The sequence below is a fragment of the Bubalus bubalis genome, chromosome 10, assembly GCF_019923935.1.
Source record: "Bubalus bubalis isolate 160015118507 breed Murrah chromosome 10, NDDB_SH_1, whole genome shotgun sequence".
Classification (NCBI taxonomy): Eukaryota; Metazoa; Chordata; class Mammalia; order Artiodactyla; family Bovidae; genus Bubalus; species Bubalus bubalis.
In genome coordinates, this window is record NC_059166.1 from 103330159 (window position 1) to 103351882 (window position 21724).

General features: G+C 39.6%; 1 protein-coding gene across 1 annotated transcript in view; it reads right to left on the minus strand.

Moving 5' to 3' along the window:
- Window positions 1-2509: 2509 nt before the first annotated feature.
- PHF3 (PHD finger protein 3) overlaps window positions 2510-21724 on the minus strand; it is a 168527-nt gene continuing 149312 nt past the window's right edge. The window contains exon 17 of the mRNA XM_025294956.3: window positions 2510-4000. The gene's annotated coding sequence lies outside the window, so the exon portion shown is untranslated. The remainder of the gene's footprint in view (window positions 4001-21724) is intronic.

The following is a 21724-nucleotide window of genomic DNA, read 5'->3' on the forward strand; positions in this document are numbered from 1 at the left end:
AGAACAAACAGGCTTTCATCAATACTTGTCGCTTTTTCCTGAAATGTGTTAATGAACCTACATTCAGCACACACACAGCTGGCCCTTCCTCCAACAGAAACTACTAGATTGACAGGCTCCGAAGCACACCAAGCTTTTTAGGATGAAACTCTTGGGCAGCTCTACTTGGTAACTGCCTCTTAATCCATGTCTTATGGAAACTCCAGGACCTTAGCTTAGCGCTTAATTTTATCATTCGTTTCTTTAATCCTTCCTCGATGTCTGTATCTCCTCCATCAACAACTAGAATTTACTATGTACTGTAAATTATGGACAAGAATGACCAACCTATCATCACAACCAGATCACAGCTATACTAAAAACCTGATTACCCAGAGCTGATCTCACTAGCTCTAAAGAATAATACAAGGTGACTTCTTTAAAATATAGATTTCTGGACCCTCCCCAGAATTGCTTCATCAAAATCTCTATAATGGGGGTTTAAATTTTTTTCTAAAAGAGATGCAAATACCAGATCACCTGACCTGCCTCTTGAGAAATCTGTATGCAGGTCAGGAAGCAACAGTTAGAACTGGACATGAAACAACAGACTGGTTCCAAATAGGAAAAGGAGTACATCAGGGCTGTATATTGCCACCCTGCTTATTTAACTTGTATGCAGAGTACATCATGAGAAATGCTGGGCTGGATGAAGCACAAGCTGGAAGCAAGATTGCCAAGAGAAATATCAATAACCTCAGATATGCAGATGATACCATCCTTATGGCAGACAGTGAAGAAGAACTAAAGAGCCTCTTGATGAAAGTGAAAGAGGAGAGTGAAAAAATTGGCTTAAAACTCAACATTCAGTTTCATCCACATCATTAGAACTGATTCAAATGTATTCTTTTTAATGGCTGAGTAATACTCCATTGTGTATATGTACCATAGCTATATATGGCAGAACCAATACAATATTGTAAAGTTTAAAAATAAAATTAAAAAAAAAAAAACAAAAACTCAACACTCAGAAAACTAAGATCATGGCATGTGGTCCCATCACTTCATGGGAAATAGATGGGGAAACAGTGGAAACAGTGTCAGACTTTATTTTGGGGGGCTCCAAAATCACTCCAGATGGTGATTGCAGCCATGAAATTAAAAGACGCTTACTCCTTGGAAGGAAAGTTATGACCAAACTAGACAGCATATTAAAAAGCAGAGACATTACTTTGTTAACATAGGTCCATCTAGTCAAGGCTATGGTTTTTCCAGTCATCATGTATGGATGTGAAAGTTGGACTATAAAGAAAGCTGACCGCTGAAGAACTGATGCTTTTGAACTGTGGTGTTGGAGAAGACTCTTGAAGTCCCTTGGACTGCAAGGAGATCCAACTAGTCTATCCTAAAGGAAATCAGTCCTGAATATTCATTGGAAGGACTGATGTTGAAGCTGAAACTCTAATACTTTGGCCACCTTATGCGAAAAGCTGACTCATTTAAAAAGACCCTGATACTGGGAAAGATTGAAGGCAGGAGGAAAAGGGGATAACAGAGAATGAGATGCTTGGATAGCATCACCAACTCAATGGACATGAGTTTGGGTAGGCTCTGGGAGTTAGTGATGGACAGGGAGGCCTGGCGTGCTGCAGTCCATGGGGTCACAAAGAGTCGGACACGACTGAGTGACTGAACTGAACTGAAAATTTTGCATTTCAGTAAGCCTCCCCAGATTTGGAAGCCACTACATTAGTTAATCATAACAAAGCAAATACAAGAGTTTTATGGAAAAATGTAATGATTAGGTTAAGGTTATCACATTTGTCTTTGGAATGATGATTAATCACACAGTAAAAGAATATCTGACATAGACTTTCAAATTTCTATAAAGTGTCTAGGTACATAATTCAAATCCAGAAGTTCTCAGTAAAATACAAACTTTTACTTTATTTTCTTTATAACCTTTCATGTTCATGAAGAAGTTATTTAACCCTTCTCCACATTAAAAAGTCTATATATGCTAGGCACAGACAGCCTTGCTGTTTCCCCAGTCCTAATAAGAAGGATTTTTCCCTCATCTCTGAAGGTGTATCTCCTATGGAGCTGAAGGGTTCTCAGGCTGAGGATCATGGATGGGACTCAGAGAGTCCTTGCATCCCCTAAAATCACGCATACAATTGTGTGTGTACCTGTGTACATTTTTCTAGAGAGGAGAATCACAGCTTTCATCAATGTTCTAAGATCTGTTACTTTCACTGAAAGACCTATTTAATTCTAATATAGAATTAAACATTACTTTTAACTAGTGTGAACATGGGAAAATCTATTAATCCATCTATTGATTATTCTAGTGTCACAGTGACTCATGTTCATTGTTACAGAGATTATTAAACATTACTCATTTGAATAGAGTGGAAATACAATAATGCATTAACAACACCGTGAAGATGTTATTTTAACCTGAGAATGCTTCACATTGTTAGTGCATACAGTTTCTGGGTACTTCAGCTTTTATCATTTTCTCTCTTTCTTTCTCTCTTTAAATTGCATGGGGTTTTTCATACCAGAGCCCATAAGGGAACAGTAAGAGTTTCCTGAAATAACTTAAAAATTCTCTTATTGTCAAAAAGTAGCTATCACTCATATGGAACTTCACCAGTTTTTCCAATATCATTGCTCCAAAAGTCTTTTTTATAGCTACTTTATCACATGGAAGATCTAGGCATGGAATACCTAGTGCATGGTACTATACTAAGCAGATTATGTTTAACCTGCTATATAAATAGCAATGAAAGTATACGATATATATTCTACAAATCACTTCCACTATAATTGCCTTTACACTGTATCTTGCATTGAATGACACAAAGCATCTATCTGTGAAAGAAACAAATATAACAATCAGTATTATCCAAATGTTTCTCTAAATATAGCATTGTCATGTTTTTAGTCAAAACTGTATTTTAGCAGTTCCTCATAACAATTTTATTTATTTATATAAAAGAGAAATGGTTTTAAATGAACACTTCAGACATTAATATATATTACAGTGATTTAAATAAAGTTCTTTTCAACATGTGATTATTTTTATAATACAAAAATATTAGCTTCCCACCATTTTTGCAAAAAGGAAATCTTTTTTTCATAAAGGAAATACCATCATGAATTTCTGAGAGTATGAAAGGGAAAATAAGTCCTACCTGTTGCCAGACATTATACTGGCTGCTGCTGCTGCTAAGTTGCTTCAGTCGTGTCCGACTCTGTGTGACCCCATAGGCAGCAGCCCACCAGGCTCCCCCGTCCCGGGGATGGAATAGTTACATTTGTCCCCATTTTAAAGGTAGAAAAATTGACAGATTTCAGTCATCTATCCATCATGTGGCAGAGATTGTAACTGAATTCAGACCCACCTGACTCCACCCTCTACTTACACTTTTCCTCTCTGCTGAGTGCATTTCACTCTGCAAAAGGAAGATTTTACATTCCATATGTAAATAAGATCATACATTATACATCTGGAAAAGACCTTTCTATGGATATGTGGAAAGGCAAATCCCTGAGAGAAAAAAAAATGCAGCATAAGTATAATAAACTTCTCTACCTAAAAATAAAAAGCCATGATAAGCAAAATCAAATGGCAAATATTAAATTGGAGAAAGTATTTACAACATGTGACAAACAGCTAATGTTCTTAAAGTATAAAGAGGTCTTTCAAGTATTTAACAGGGTATAGAATAAAAGAGTAAATAGAGAAAAGCAGAAAAATTAGAAACTGAAAGGGAAAAATTACAAATGACTAATAAATTCATTAAAAGGCTTTCAACCACAATTAAAAATGGCAAAATACTTTTTTTTAATTTATTTCCTTTAAAAATAAAACAGATGATAACATCTTACATTGTGGTGTCTGTGAAGAGGCAGGTGTCCACATGTTTGGTGGGTTAATTGTAGCTGTGCAAAATATCCATGACAGTTGAACACACCATGAAGCATCCATGTCTTTTACCCTAGCATTTTACTTCTGTAAATTTATAATAAGGAAATTATTATCAAATGCACAAATATATACACATGATAATATTTCTTATGGCATTATTTTTAATAACAAAATATAGAAATGAGTCAATTGCCCAATAATTGAAGGTTGATTAAATATCATGATATAAAAGACTATAATGCCATCATTTAAAAACATTTAATGCTATGAGAAAAGAGTTAATGCTTTTCCTGCTATACAAATTTTTGACATAATATATACATTATATATATAATACAAGATTCCACTTTTGTCTAAAAGAAAATACAACTAAGCATACAAAAATTCTTTCTCTCTCTCTCTCTCTCTCTATATATATATATATATATATATACACACACAATCAGTCAGTCAGTTCATTTGCTCAGTCGTGTCTGACTCTTTGCAACCCCACGGACTGAAGCACGCCAGGACTCCCTGCCCATCACCAACTCCCAGAGTTTACTTAAACTCACGTCCATTGAGCCGGTGATGCCATCCAACAATCTCATCCTCTGTCATCCCCTTTTCCTCCTGCCCCCAATCCCTCCAAGCATCAGGGTCTTTTTAAATGAGTCAGCTTTTCGCATCAGGTGGCCAAAGTATTGGAGTTTCAGCTTCAACATCAGTTCTTTCTTTTTTTTTTTTTTCTTTTTTTTAATTTAATTTTATTTTTTAAACTTTACATAATTGTATTAGTTTTGCCAAACATCAAAATGAATCCGCCACAGGTATACATGTGTTCCCCATCCTGACCCCTCCTTCCTCCTCCCTCCCCATACCATCCCTCTGGGTCGTCCCAGTGCACCAGCCCCAAGCATCCAGTATCGTGCATCGAACCTGGACTGGCAACTTGTTTCATACATGATATTTTACATGTTTCAATGCCATTCTCCCAAATCTTCCCACCCTCTTCCTCTCCCACAGAGTCCATAAGACTGTTCTATACATCAGTGTCTCTTTTGCTGTCTCGTACACGGGGTTATTGTTACCATCTTTCTAAATTCCATATATATGCGTTAGTATACTGTATTGGTGTTTTTCTTTCTGGCTTACTTCACTCTGTATAATAGGCTCCAGTTTCATCCACCTCATTAGAACTGATTCAAATGTATTCTTTTTAATGGCTGAGTAATACTCCATTGTGTATATGTACCATAGCTTTCTTATCCATTCTTTGACTATACTGAGCATTGTCAGCAAAGTAATGTCTCTGTTTTTTAATATGTTGTCCAGGTTTGTCATAGCTTTTCTTTGAAGGAGCAAGAATCTTTTAATTTCATTGCTGTAGTCATCATCCATAGTGATTTTGGAGCCCAAGAAAATAAAAATCTGTCACTGTTTCCATTGTTTTCCATCTATTTGCCATGAAGTGATGGGACCGGATGCTATGATCTTCATTTTTTGAATGTTGAATTTTAAGCCAGCTTTTTCACTATCATCTTTAGATCTCATCTCAAGAGGCTCTTTAGTTCTTCGCTTTCTGCCATGAGAGTGGTGTCATCTACATATCTGAGGCTGTTGATATTTCTCCTGGCAATCTTGATTGCAGATTGTGCTTCATCCAGCCTGGCATTTTGCATGATGTACTCTCATATAAATTGAATAAGCAGGGTGACAATATACAGCCTTGACGTACTCCTTTCCCAATTTTGAACCAGTTCATTGTTCCACGTCCAGTTCTAACTGTTGCTTCTTGACCTGCATACAGGTTTTGCAGGAGGCAGATAAGGTGGTCTTGTATTCCTATCTCTTTAAGAGTTTTCCACAGTTGTGATCCACACTGGCTTTAGCATAGTGAATGAAACCGAAGTAGATATTTTTCTGGAATTCTCTTGCTTTTTCTATGATCCAAGGGAGTTGGCAACTTGATCTCTGGTTCCTCTGCCTTTTCTAAATCCACTTGGTACATTCAGAAGTTGTCACTATTAGATGAATGGATAAGTGGTACATATACACAATGTAATATTACTCAACTATAAAAAAGAATGCATTTGAATCAGTTCTAAAGAGGTGAATGAACCTAGAGCCTGTTATTCAGAGTGAAGTGAGTCAGAAGGATAATGACAAATATTGTATATTAACACATGTATAAAGAATCTAGAAAGAAAGTACTAAAAAGCCTATTCGCAGGGCAGTAAAGGAGAAGCAGAAATAAAAGACTTTTCGACACAGCAGGGGAAGGAGAGGGTGGGATGATTTAAGAGAGTAGCATTGGAACATATACATTCAGTTCAGTTCAGTTCAGTCGCTCAGTCGTCGCTTTGCGACCCCATGAATTGCAGCACGCCAGGCCTCCTTGTCCATCACCAACTCCCGGAGTTCACTCAGACTCACGTCCATCAAGTCAGTGATGCCATCCAGCCATCTCATCCTCTGTCGTCCCCTTCTCCTCCTGCCCCCAATCCCTCCCAGCATCAGAGTCTTTTCCAATGAGTCAATTCTTGGCATGAGGTGGTCAAAGTACTGGAGTTTCAGCTTTAGCATCATTCCCTCCAAAGAAATCCCAGGGCTGGTCTCCTTCAGAATGGACTGGTTGGATCTCCTTGCAGTCCAAGGGACTCTCAAGAGTCTTCTCCAACATCACAGTTCAAAAGCATCAATTCTTCGGCACTCAGCTTTCTTCACAGTCCAACTCTCACACCCATACATGACCACTGGGAAAACCATAGCCTTGACTAGATGAACCTTTGTTGGCAAAGTAATGTCTCTGCTTTTGAATATGCTATCTAGGTTGGTCATAACTTTCCTTCCAAGGAGTAAGCGTCTTTTAATTTCATGCTGCAGTCACCATCTGCAGTGATTTTGGAGCCCCAAAAAATAAAGTCTGACACTTTTTCCACTGTTTTCCCATCTATTTCCCATGAAGTGATGCGACCAGATGCCATGATCTTCGTTTTCTGAATGTACCATGTGTAAAATAAGATAGCCAGTGGGAATTTGTTGTATGATTCAAAGCCTCCTAGGATGCAAAGAAACTCAACACCAGTGCTCTGTGACACCTAGAGGGGTGGGATGAGAAAGAGGTAGGAGGGATGTTCAAGGGGAAGGGGACATAAGTATACCTCTTGATGATTCATGTTGATATATGGCAGAAACCATCACAAAGTTGTAAAGTAATTATCCTCCATTTAAAAATAAAATTAAAAAAATAAAGTACATTAATCTGGTATGTGTAGAATGCCCCCATGGTGTAACAGTAGGCTCTCTAGTGATGTAGGTTTACTCTTGGTGGGGTCTTACTGACCCCACCTTACTGAATTCTTGCTACCAGACATTGGTTGGTAAGCTCTGGCACTGTACAGTTTGTTTGCAGGTCATCAGACTCTGTCACAGTAACCCAGCTCTACCAAATGTTGAAAGCCAGTCACCAACAATTGACAAATGAATGGAAATAGCTTGGTGCAACGAGGCCTGGACAGGGAAATCACTCTGAGGATGGAAAGATTGGCTTGGGTATGAAAGCACTTTGTAGGTGAGTTGGCACTGAGAGGAAAGATTCTAACAACAGTGAACCTTTATGGAGGCTCACCTTGTGCAGGAGCTCTGCTAAGCAGATCAAATGTGTTAGCCCATCAGCCCTCCTGACAGCTCTCCTGGGGGCACTGCCCTCAGCCACATTTTATAGAGCAGGAACTGGAGAGGCAGAGCAGGAATCAGTTTGCATGGCTGGTAGTGGGTGAGGAGTCCACACACAACTGCAACTCTAGTCTGTCAATCTCATGGAAATCTTTGGGGCTCTGTTCTCCAGGCATAAGAGACTGAGCATTGTATTATGTTAACAGTTGAACTCAATTCTGTTAGAGAAGGGGAATTATTTTGGGGAAACTCTTTGAGCTGTTTGGAGTAGATGGTGGATCCTAGTTGCACTGATGTAAGCATAAACCTGTACTATATAAAAAAAGAAAGGAAAAAAAAAAAAAAAAAAAACAGCTAAACTGCTCTGTCCAGTGCCAGGAGGGAAACTTGGTTTATTCTAATCAAGAGAATCATTCACAACAAAATGAGGCAATGACAAAAAGAAAACAAAGAGATGGAGTGGAATGGCCAAGTATTTATTGCCTTGGTGGGATGACCAAAACACAGGCTGATAGTTGTTTGTGTAGATATAAACATTTCCCTTCCATATCTGCATGAATCACTCTCAGCTCCCAAACCAACATAAACAGTCTGATCTACCTCAAAGTGAGTGGCCTTGTTAATTTAGTAAAAATCAGAGTTTGATTGTCAGTAGAGGTTGTATGAATGGAAGCAGGGCCATGGAATTAGAGATGGCTTTGAGAATATTCTCCCTTCTCATGCAATCTGCATTAATCTTGGAAAGGTCTTTGGACTTTCATAGTTTATGTAGATCTCAAGGGCCTTATACAAAGTGAATGCTATCTGAGTTATACAAAAACCAGGAGAGAAAAGTTGTAATCCTTAAACCACAGTAATAAGGAGGCTTGATAAAATCTACACTGGATCCTTACGTTTGACTCTTATTTTCTGTTGCTGCTGCTAAGTTGCTTCAGTTGTGTCTGACTCTGTGCAACCCCATAGATGGCAGCCCACCAGGCTCCCCCGTCCCTGGGATTCTCCAGGCAAGAACATTGGAGTGGGTTGCCATTTCCTTCTCCAATGCAGTTTCAGAAAGTGAAAAGTGAAAGTGAAGCCGCTCAGTCATGTCTGACTCTTAGTAACCCCATGGACTGCAGCCCACCAGGCTCCCCTGTCCACAGGATTTTCCAGGCAAGAGTACTGGAGTGGGTTGCCAATGCCTTATTTTATAGCTACTCCAATAATATAGCAACAGAAAATATAAGTTCAATTATAATTTATAGGGTTCAAATCCATTTTCCGTAGGTGGAACCAAATAGTGGATTTACTTTGTTTTGGCCACTAAGAACCAGATGTGGAGGGAAACTGGAATAAGAAATCCCCCAATTTTAAAGATAACTATTTATAACTATGATCATGAATATATTTTTAATTTTATACTTTATGAATTTTACATAGTTGTGAGAGGGAGTTAATGGAGAAGAAGCACATACTCCTGGCTTCAAGCTCTCACTATGTCAGAAACAACAACAGATCTGGTGGAAGGAGGCAGCACAGCTCTAGTCAAACCTTTACTCTTCTTTCTCCAGCTCTGGACTCAGGCTGCCTTCAGATTCAGGGTCTGCCAGCTAGTAGCTGTGTGACTTTTAATGTGTTACTCACAGTCTCTGAGTCTTGACCCAAAACCTGAAGGTTTGGTTTTGGGTCCTGCTGGACTATTTACAAGTTTCTCAAACCTTGTCTTGGTTCACTCGTAATCTCTGGGACTTAGTGTCCCATCCATGATGCTGAATTAAAGAAAATTGCCTTGACTAGTTTAGACAGTTTTAATTAGAAGCAATGGAAATAATGTAAGCAAAAAATGGTTTGGTTTGTTAGCTACAAAGTGTTGGACAATTGAAAAGTATTATTTTTATTATCACAAATCCAGAAAATGTTCTTTATTAATCAAAATAATCTGCAAGAATTTCTCAGTGTCCTTCTGAAACCTAGTCCCTCTAAAATCAAGTTCCTCTGCTAAGTTTGTGGTTCATCTCTCTATCAAGGATGTTATTCCCTTTCTTATCCAACCCCATTCCCCTCAAGATTGAGGTGTATCAAAGAAAAGGGGAGATTAAACTCCCAGGCCGCCAAAACTTTCCATGTCCCTCATTTCTTTTTGTTAGAAAAAGGCTTTCAGCCTCCTAGGCCTCCTCTGAGTTCCAAAGGGCAAACAGTTACTAATTACGGGAGTGAGGGAATGCAGAAACAACAGTGCACAGTGGGACAGGGTCCAGTACCTCCTTGGGTGACATGCATATTTAACAATCTGATACATGTCTCTGGGTTCTTCTACAGGAAGTAAGGTCCTCACCCAGGTGGAGGATGGTAACTTCAGGCTGAGCATAAGCATGTGGACCCAGTCTGGGTGGAACTGGAAAGCCAATATATCAGAATAAAGTCACCCTGAAGCCCTTACCCCCAATTTTTCCTATAAAATCTGTTATCCAAAAACTACTTTTGGCAGGTGAGAGGACCAGTGTTCTTGTCTTCTATGAAGAAAGAAGCCCACAAAGAGATTAGTTTATTGAAAACACGTATGTGTAGGAGAGCACACGGAGAAGTAGTTTATTTGGGGCATATATGAATGGTACACACTTGGAGAAGAAGAGTGTGGGCATCCTTGCAAGTGAGGGGCACACAATAGGGGCAGCTTAGGATGTTAATATGGTGTTAACCTTCTGGGGTTTAGATGAGGGTGACTCTGTGATTCTTCATTTGGGCTTGTACCAGGTGCCATTTTGAATCTTTCTCATGAGCTCCTAAGTGAAACCCAAGGCGGGTTGGGGGAGGGGGGGAGGTCAAAACTGCAATGCCAATAATATAATGATATTACAATGAGGACAATGTTACCAGAGGACCACTAGAGACCCCCTCTGCCCATGTGTCCTGCTAGAAAATCTCTTTGAACACAAAAATATTCAGGATGATGTGGGCCTCCTCATCTTTTATTGATTAGGGCTCACAGTTTCAACGGTAGTTTGTCTCTCAAAGGATCAGAATGAAACTGGCTGCAGAAGATTAACCTGACACCTCTCTATCTCCTACCTCAAGGTGCATGCTTCACAGTTTTCATGGTCAGAGTTTCCTGCTCAGATGTTACCAACTTTCTATTTTAGATGCCATTCTTCTGTGTCACAGCCTCATTAAGTGCGAAACAAGGAGGTGGCTTTGCGTTCTGTTTAATGACTATACATGGAAAACTCAGCAGTGGCCACAGGACTGGAAAAGGTCAGTTTTCATTCCAATCCCAAACAAAGGCAATCCCAAGAAATGCTCCAACTACCGCACAATTGCACTTATCTCACATGCTAGTAAAGTAATGCTCAAAATTCTCCAAGCCAGGCTTCAGCAATACGTGAACTGTGAACTTCCAGATGTTCAAGCTGGTTTTAGAAAAGGCAGAGGAACCAGAGATCATATTGCCAACATCCGCTGGATCATCGAAAAAGCAAGAGAGTTCCAGAAAAACATTTATTTCTGCTTTATTGACTATGCCAAAGCCTATGACTGCATGGATCACAATAAACTGTCAAAAATTCTGAAAGAGATGGGAATACCAGACCACCTGACCTGCCTCTTGAGAAATCTGTATGCAGGTCAGGAAGAAACAGTTAGAACTGGACATGGAACAACAGAGTGGTTCCAAATAGGAAAAGGAGTACATCAAGGCTGTATATTGTCACCTTGCTTATTTAACTTATATGCAGCATACATCATGAGAAACGCTGCACTGGAGGAAGCACAAGCTGGAATTAAGATTGCCAAGAGAAATATCAATAACCTCAGATATGCAGATGACACCACCCTTATGGCAGAAAGTGAAGAAGAACTAAAGAGCCTCTTGATGCAAGTGAAAGAGGTGACTGAAAAAGTTGGCTTAAAGCTCATCATTCAGAAAACTAAGATCATGGCATCCAGTCCCATCGCTTCATGGCAGGTAGATGGGGAAACAGTGGCTGACGTTTTTGGGGTCCAAATTCACTGCACATGGTGACTGCAGCCATGAAACTAAAAGACACTTACTCCTTGGCAGGAAAGTTATGACCAACCTAGATAGCATATAAAAAAGCAGAGACATTACTTTGCCAACAAAGGTCCGTCTAGTCAAGGCTATGGTTTTTCCAGTAGTCATGTATGGATGTGAGAATATAAAGAAAGACTATGTAGAAAGAGACTATATTGTGTGTGACTATAAAGAAAGCTGAGTACTGAAGAATTGATGCTCGTGAACTGTGGTGTTGGAAAAAACTCTTGAGAGTCCTTTGGACTGCAAGGAGATCAGTCCATCCTAAAGGAGATCAGTCCTGAGTGTTCACTGGAAGGACTGATATTGAAGTTAAAACTCCAATACTTTGGCCACCTGATGTGAAGAGCTGACTCCTTGGAAAAGATCCTGATGCTGGGAAAGATTGAGGGCAGGAGGAGAAGGGGACGACAGAGGATGAGATGGTTGGATGGCATCACTGGCTCAATAGACATGAGTTTGAGTAAACTCTGGGAATTGGTGATTAAGCCTGGCGTGCTGCAGTCCATGGGGTCATAAAGACTCGGACACGACTGAGCAACTGAACTAAGCTGAACTGATGAGGACACTGTTGTAATCCTGCCTCCAAAACATCAGCGAGTTCATGGTTTTTGAACATGAGCTGTCTGTTCTTTCTTGATCCTGCAATAAACCTTTCTCTGTTCCAAACTTGGATGTTTCAGTTTGTTTGACCTTCCTGTGGGTTGAACACATAAACTTGGGTTGACAACATATCTATCTTGATGACATATATTCCAAGGTGACTCTTAAATGGACGCATGTAGGGCCTTTGTTCCACAGCGTTAATGAGTATGTGAACCTCACACACCTGCACCTTCAACTTCAGGTGCTCTGTTCCTGCCACTTTCCCATTCTGAATTATTACATTCTTTATTAGTAGTAGTTTACTTATTATCACATTAAAAATAATGAAAACACCTAGTAATTCACCTGAAGAAAGGCCTGATTCTTTAGGTAAAATGAGATAAATTTGTGTTTTTAAATAATTAAGTTAGTTGTGGGACAAATTAAAATGCATAAGTTGTTGAGCAAGTAAAACATTTTATTAAGAATTGTAAGGAAGTAAAGATATGTTCATAATGGTAAAGCTGTGTCAAAAAGTATTGTTCTCTGATGGTGGCATCCCAAGCCTCAGAGTTTGTCCTCAACACTTCCATGGACTTGGTCAAACTATACATGTCTTTCCTGAAAAATATCCATAAAATTCAGCTAATAAATTCACATTTTTAATTTATTACTGTGCACATTAGGTGTCCTGGACAACCCAGAGCATAGCAAGCCTATTCAAACTCAGATTGGATTAATTCAGACTGGACTCCCCACTAACCCTCCTGCCACAAACTCATATTCAGCAGGTCACATGAATATTTCTCTGTAATATATTCTAAATTAATTTTTCTTTCCTTTCTGTGGCTACTTCATAAAACTAGGACTTTTACAGCGTGCATGGATTTCCAAAACTGTCTCCGAGTAACCCCCATATACCCATCCTGCAAAGGATGTTAAGACGTGCAAACATCTGTCATTACCATGGCTCTTTCCTGCTCAGGAACTGTGTGTGTCTCATTTTTTATGTAAATCAAATCTGTTACCTTTCATGTAAGTTTCTCATTCTTCTATACTTCTTCAGTCACATTTCTCATAGACACGCAACAGAGTATCTTGGTTGGTCAATTTAGTTTCATTACTGTGAGCATGGGATCAGTTTACTTGTCCTTCCATTTGTACTTTTGCTTAGAACTTTTGGAATGAAGATTCCTTCTACTTTTTCATTGATTCATTAACTGAATGAACACTTAATGAAAGCTTGCTACTCTACGTATGAAGGATACAATGGTAGGATGAATGATCAGGCCCCTTGTCAGAGAAAAATAGTAGCCAATATACAAACAAATAATAAACAAAGTAGGGGAGCAATATATTATGGAGAAAGTAAAATACAATATCATGATAATGATCAGAGGGAGGGGATGGCTTTGGGCTGATCTTAGGGAATCCCTTTCTGAGGAGGTGAGCCAATGACTAGAGGAAGGCAGCCAAGTGGAGACTGGTGGCAAAGGTCCTCCAGCCGGAAGACATAGCAGGAAGGTCTGGAAACAGAAATGAACTTGGTGTGTTCAGAAATAAAAGTAGGCTAACTGTGGTGAGTGAGGAGTAAGAGAGCATCTGAGAGGTTGCAGGGCCAGATTACTTAGGGCTTTATAGCTTGTGAGGAAGGGTTAAGACGTGTCTTCTCATGTTGTGAGAAGACATTTAAGTGTTTTGGTAAGAAACAGAAAGATCTAATGACCATCTCCTCCCCCATCCACCACCTCTCTAAGTGTTTTCTAACCCAGGCCAAGGTACAGTGATGAGCAGCTCTTTGAACTTTGCACTTTGTTTTTGATCATTTCATAGTGAGGAGGTAGAAGGGAACTGTTAGGGACTTTCACAACCACCTGCTATCCCCTGTCTTCCAGGGGAGACTCTGACACTCCAGTACCCCAGGTACTTTGCAGTAGCCCATGTTAGCAGTGAATCATACCTTCCAATTGTCCTGGGGAAGAAACTTGGAGAAATCTCTTCTAAGGCCATCTCACATATGTATGAGATATTAGAAATATATGGGTAGCTGGACTGTAAGAAACTGAAGGATAGAGTGCTTCCTCCCTCTTTATTTGATATATTCCTGGAGCCTGCCATGTGCCACTTATGCACAGAGGATGTGCTCAATGAAATAACTTATTTATAAGACAAAATTCCTTTGGTTTATTTCTTCCTAATCAACAGGCTTATATTTTGTTTCATATTAAAGTAGTTCAGAAATCAAAGTTTGCAGCCTTGCTGGGGTCCACCTAGAGAGGGTCCTTTCCAAAAGAACCCAAATACAAAAGCAGATCACACATGCAAACTGTATGTAAGCCCTTGTATGGCAAACATTTCTGGAAACACTCTCAACATTATGAATTTATGATGGCTTATTTTTTCATGGTGCTTGGAATGAGATGTAGTGATTCATTTTCATTATTTAAAGGAAGGGATAAACACTGTGCTGATCCTTCCCTACTTGCCTTTATCTGTCCCCCAGTCACCTAGCACGTCTCCATAAAAACATAAGAATCAGTGTGTGTTCCTAGTTTGTGCCAGTGGAGACCAGGTAGAATGCAAATCACCTGCCACTTTGTTTCCTAATAACATCACAATTACTAGACCATTGATCCATGTTCCACACATATGCCACCATTGCCACAGTTCATCAGGTGACAAGGAGGAGCATCACCCTGGCCCAGTATTTGGGTGGCCCTCAGGAGTTTCCAGGCTTCTAAAATGGCTTTTCTTCTTAGTATAAACTTGAAGAGTAAAAATACAACCTTGAAAAGAAGAAAGTGCTTCATATTTTAAAATGGAAGAAATGAATAAAGCAAGAGGACAATTATTTTTAAATTTTTAAGTAACATTTTTCAGATTTCTCTGATGGTCCAGTGGTTGAAAATCCACCTGGCAATGCAGGGGAAATGGGTTTGATCCTTTGTCTGGGAAGATTCCACATGCCTCAGGGCCTCAGTGCCGCAGTAAGCCTGAGCACCTCAACTACTGAGCCAGCGCTCCAGAGTCTGTGCTCCACAGTAAGTGAAGTCACCACAATGAGAAGCCCATGCACCACAACTAGAAACTCAACTTGCCGCAACTAGAGAAAGCCCGTGTGCAGTAACGAAGACCTGGAGCAGCCAAAACAAATAAATATTAAAAAATAAAGTAACATTTTTCAATGTAGGGAGAAATATCAATAAGCTCAGATATGCAGATGACACCACCCTTATGGCAGAAAGTGAAGAGGAACTAAAAAGCCTCTTGATGAAAGTGAAAGAGGAGTGTGAAAAAGTTGCCTTAAGGCTCAACATTCAGAAAATGAAGATCATGGCATCTGGTCCCATCACTTCACGGGAAATAGATAGGGAAACAGTGAAAACAGTGTCAGACTTTATTTTTTGGGCTCCAAAATCACTGCAGATGGTGATTGCAACCATAAAATTAAAAGACGCTTACCTTTTGGAAAAAAAAAAAAAATATGACCAACTTAGATAGCATATTCAAAAGCAGAGACATTACTTTGCCAACAAAGGTCCATCTAGTCAAGGCTATGATTTTTCCAGTGGTCATGTATGGATGTGAGAGTTGGACTGTGAAGAAAGCTGAGCGCCAAAGAATTGATGCTTTTGAACTGTGATGTTGGAGAAGACTCTTGAGAGTCCCTTGGACAGCAAGGAGATCCAACCAGTACATTCTAAAGGAGATCGGCCCTGGGTGTTCTTTGGAAGGAATAATGCTAAAGCTGAAACTCCAATACTTTGGCCACCTCATGCGAAGAGTTGACTCATTGGAAAAGACTCTGATGCTGGGAGGGATTGGGGGCAGGAGGAGAAGGGGACGACAGAGGATGAGATGGCTGGATGGCATCACCGACTCGATCAATGTGAGTTTGGGTGAACTCCGGGAGATGGTGATGAACAGGGAGGCCTGGCATGCTGTGATTCATGGAGTCACTTAGAGTCGGACATGACTGAACAACTGAACTGAACTGAACTGAATACACATTCTGGAGAAGGAAATGGCTACTTACTCCAGTATTCTTGCCTGGAGAATCCCATCGACAGAGAAACCTGGCAGGCTACAGTCCATGGGGTCACAAGAGTTGAACACAGCGTAGTGACTAAACCACCACTATATATAATATGTATATATGTGTGTGTGTGTGTGTATATATATATATATATATATATATATATATATACACACTTCTACTTCATTGACTATGCCAAAGCCTTTGACTGTGTGGACCACAACAAACTCTGGAAAATTCTTAAAGAGATGGGAATACCAGACCTCCTGACCTGCTTCTTGAGAAATCTGTATGCAGGTCAGGAAGCAACAATTAGAACTGGACATGGAATAACAGACTGGTTCCAAATAAGGAAAGGAGTATGTCAAGGCTGTATATTCTCACCCTGCTTATTTAACTTATACGCAGCATACATCATGAGAAATGCTGGGCTGGATGAAGCACAAGTTGGAATCAAGATTGCTGGCAGAAATATCAATAACCTCAGATATGCAGATGGCATCGCTCTTATGGCAGAAAGTGAAGAAGAACTAAAGAGCCTCTTGATGAAAGTGAAAGAGGAGAGTGAAAAAGTTGGCTTAAAACTCAACATTCAGAAAACTAAGATTATGGCAACTGGTCCCATCACTTCATGGGCAATAGATGGGGAAACAGTGGAAGACTTCAGTTTTTGGGGCTCCAAAATCACTGCAGATGGTGATTGCAACCATGAAATTAAAAGACACTTACTCTTTGGAAGAAAAATTATGACCAAACTAGACAGCATATTAAAAAGCAGAGACATTACTTTGCCAACAAAGGTCCATCTAGTCAAAGCTATGGTTTTTCCAGTAGTCATGTGTGGATGTGAGATTTGGACTATAAAGAAAGCTGAGCGGCAAAGAATTGATGCTTTTGAACTGTGGTATTGGAGAAGACTCTTGAGAGTCCCTTGGACAGCAAGGAGATCCAACCAGTCCATCCTAAAGAAGATCAGTCCTGGGTGTTCATTGAAAGGACTGATGTTGGAGAGGGTGTGGAGAAAAGGGAACCCTCTTACACTGTTGGTGGGAATGCAAACTAGTACAGCCACTATGGAGAACAGTGTGGAGATTCCTTAAAAAACTGGAAATAGAACTGCCTTATGATCCAGCAATCCCACTGCTGGGCATACACACTGAGGAAACCAGAAGGGAAAGAGACACGTGTACCCCAATGTTCATCGCAGCACTGTTTATAATAGCCAGGACATAGAAGCAACCTAGATGTCCATCAGCAGATGAATGGATAAGAAAGCTATGGTACATATACACAATGGAGTATTACTCAGCCATTAAAAAGAATACATTTGAATCAGTTCTAATGAGGTGGATGAAACTGGAGCCTATTATACAGAGTGAAGTAAGCCAGAAAGAAAAACACCAATACAGTATACTAATGCATATATATGGAATGTAGAAAGATGGTAACAATAACCCCATGTACAAGACAGCAGAAGAGACACTGATGTATAGAACAGTCTTATGGACTCTGTGGGAGAGGGAGAGGGTGGGAAGATTTGGGAGAATGGCATTGAAACATGTAAAATATCATGTATGAAACAAGTTGCCAGTCCAGGTTCGATGCACGATACTGGATGCTTGGGGCTGGTGCACTGGGACGACCCAGAGGGATGGTACGGGGAGGGAGGAGGGAGGAAGGTTCAGGATGGGGAACACATGTATACCTGTGGCGGATTCATTTTGATATTTGGCAAAACTAATACAATTATGTAAAGTTTAAAAATAAAATTAAAAAAAAAAAAAGCTACAGTTTTTCTAGTAGTCATGTAGGGATGTGAGAGTTGGACCATAAAGAAAGCTGAGCATAGAAGAACTGATGCTTTTGAACTGTGGTGTTGGAGAAGACTCTTGAAAGTCCCTTGGACTGGAAGGAGATCAAACCAGTCAGTCCTAAATAAATCAGTCCTGAATGTGCATTCAGAGAAGGCAATGGCACCCCACTCCAGTACTTTTGCCTGGAAAATCCCATGGATGGAGGAGCCTGGTAGGCTGCAGTCCATGGGGTCGAGAAGAGTCGGACACGACTGAGTGACTTCCCTTTCACTTTTCACTTTCTGAAACTGCATTGGAGAAGGAAATGGCAACCCACTCCAGTGTTCTTGCCTTGAGAATCCCAGAGACGGGAGAGCCTGGTGGGCTGCAGTCTATGGGGTTGCACAGAGTCGGACACGACTGAAGTGACTTAGCAGCAGCAGCAGCAGAATGTGCATTGGAAGAACTGATGCTGAAGCTGAAACTCCAGTACTATGGCCACCTGATGCAAAGAATTGATTCATTTGAAAAGACCCTGATGTGGGGAAATTATGAATGCAAGAGAAGAAGGGGATGACAGAGGACAAGATGGTTGGATGGCATCACTGACTCAATAGGCATGAATTTGAGCAAGCTGTGGGTGTTGGTGATGGACGGGGACGCCTGGTCTGCTGCAGTCCATGGGGTTGCAGAGTCGGACACAACTGATCAATTGAACAACAGCAACAACAATCGGTGGACGTCTAGATTTCTTCCATGTCCTAGCTATTGTAAATAGTGCTGCAGTGAACACTGGGGTACATGTGTATTTTTTAGTTATGGTTTGCTCAGGTTGTATGCCCAGTTGTGGGATTGGTGAATCATATGGTAGCTTTATTCCTAGTTTTTAAAGGAAGCTCCACACTGTTCTCCATAGTGGCTATATCAGTTTGCACTCCCACCAACAATGCAAGAGGGCTTCCTTTTCTCCCCACCCTCTCCATTATTTCTGTCTGTAAATTCCATTTATTGTCTGTTGACTTTTGATGAAGGTCATACTTCAGCAAAGTGTGAGATGATACCTCATTGTAGTTTTGATTTGCATTTCTCTAATAATGAGTGATGTTGAGCCTCTTTTCATGTGTTTGTTAGCCATTTGTATGTCTTCTTTGGAGAAATGTCTGTTTAAGTTTTCTGTCCACTTTTTGACTGGGTGCTTGTTCTTTTCTATTGGGCTGCATGAGCTGCTTGCATAATTTGGAGATTAACCTTTTGTTAGTTTTGTTCATTTGCTCTTATTTTTTCCCATTCTGAGGACTGTTTTTTCACTTTATAAAGCTACAGTCATCAAGACAGTATGGTACTGGCACAAAAACAGAAATATAGACCAATGGAGCACGACAGAAAGCCCAGAGATAAATCCATGCACCTATGGGCAACTAAAAGGAGGCATAAATACACAATAAAGAAAAGACAGTCTCTTCAATAAATAGCACTGGAAACACTGGTTAGCTATGTTCTTTTAAGAATGAAATTAGAACACTTCTTAATGCCATACACAAAAATAAACTCAAAATCGATTAAAGACCTAACTGTAAGACCAGAAACTATAAAACTCTTAGAGGAAAGCATAGTCTGAACACTCTTGACATAAATCACAGCAAGATCCTCTGTGACCCTCTTGCTAGAATAATGGAAATAAAAACAAAAAATAAACAATTAGGATCTAATTAAACTTAAAATGTTTTGCACAAGGAAGAAAACTATAAGCATATCAGTGTTCTTAAATACAGCTCCTTGTTCATGTAATTCCTCATATGTCTGTGTATCGTTTACAGGTTGAACCACCTCAGCTGGTCATCCACAGCCCTCCATTTAGTCTCCTTTTCCAGCCCACTCACCTCTGCCCCGTCCCTTCAATGCTTGCATTCTGTGGTAGATCTCACTTCAGCAGCCTTCCCTGAGCTCACTAAGATTGCATAGGTATCCTTCCAAAGGGTTCTAATATCATTCATTTTAACACTCTGCTTACTAATTTGATCACCTCAAAACAGAGTCTACGAGGTCAAGAATAGGGATGTAAGTGTTGCAGAAGGCTCATTGTTCAGCACAACAACAGACACTTAGCATGTAAACACAGTAATGATAAATATTCTTTAAATAAATGAATATCTATCTCTGTTTTTTTCTGCATTTCCTGCTATGTGGACATCCCCCTTCTCACACATACCTCTCCAAAACCCACTCTTCCTCAGGGAAGAGTAGTAAACACGTGGTTAAAGAAATAAATGCTAATGAATTAATTTCAAGGATTAGAAATCTAAAGATTATTTTCAAGTAAGTTTATAGCATTTGCATTATTTTATAATTAATGTGATTTAAGACCCACTTAATAGCAAAATAGTTTATTATTGCCATATCTGCCTATAAGGTAGTGAGACCAATTTGTTCTTAGGTTTCTTTTTTCAAGTAAATAAAATGAACCACTAGATGGTGTAATTATTATTTTAAAATGTAATGGCATTAGAGAGATTTATGAATTGGTTAAGATGGTCTATTTTTTTTTATTTTATTTTATTTTTAAACTTTACATAACTGTATTAGTTTTGCCAAATATCAAAATGAATCCGCCACAGGTATACATGTGTTCCCCATTCTGAACCTTCCTCCCTCCTCCCTCCCCATTTTGTATAAAGATCTTTACATATTTTATGCGCCTTGGGATCTTCAAATAATAAACAAAATCATTATGCAATTTTATAGCAGTTAATTCTGTATTTTGTTTTTTGGAGAAACTCACAACTTTTCAAACTTCTTTTACACAACAATTAACTCAGATTCGATAAGTATATAAATCTTCTTTCATTATGACACATCTAATCACCTTATCTAATGAAATGTCAATACCTCTCAGAGACTTATGTTTCTTCTTTTACCTTTTTATGTATGTCCCTTCACCTCTAAGTTTCAAATTGTAGGGAATTTTTATTTTAAATTCTAACAGTGCATTGAGGAACATGCAGTGGTAATATTAGTCATTTTCTCACCCCTCAAACTTTTCCTCGTGCTGGTCTCAGGTTCCCAGCAGTACCTCTCTGTGCTTCTCACTTGGTCCCTCAGAGTGGGAAGTGCTCTCCCTGATCATCGCCCTCGCCTGACACACCTGCCCATTCCATAGGACCTGGCACAGTGCCATGCACATAGGAGATACTAAATAGATATATCTATGCATATATAGAGAGAGAAATAAATAAATTTTGGTGAAATAAAATTGATTAGACTGCCAAATAATGTAGGAAAATATAGAAATTTGAAATGAATAGGTTCTTTTTTCTTCAAAGAAATAGAGGAAAACAATAGAATGGGAAAGACTAGAGATCTCTTCCAGAAAACTAGACATTCCAAGGGAATATTTCATGCAAAGATAGGCACAATAAAGGATAGATGTGGTATGGACCTAACAGAGGCAGAAGATATTAAGAAGAGGTGGCAAGAATACACAGAAGAACTGTACAAAAAAGATCCTCATGAACCAGATAATCATAATGGTGTTCTCATTCACCTAGAGCCAGACATCCTGGAATGGGGAGTCAAGTGGACCTTAGGAAGCATCACTATGAACAAAGCCAGTGGAGGTAGTGGAATTCCAGATGAGCTATTTCAAATCCTAAAGTATACTTGATTTACAACATCGTGTTAGCTCCTAGTGTGCAGTAAAGTGATTCAGTAAT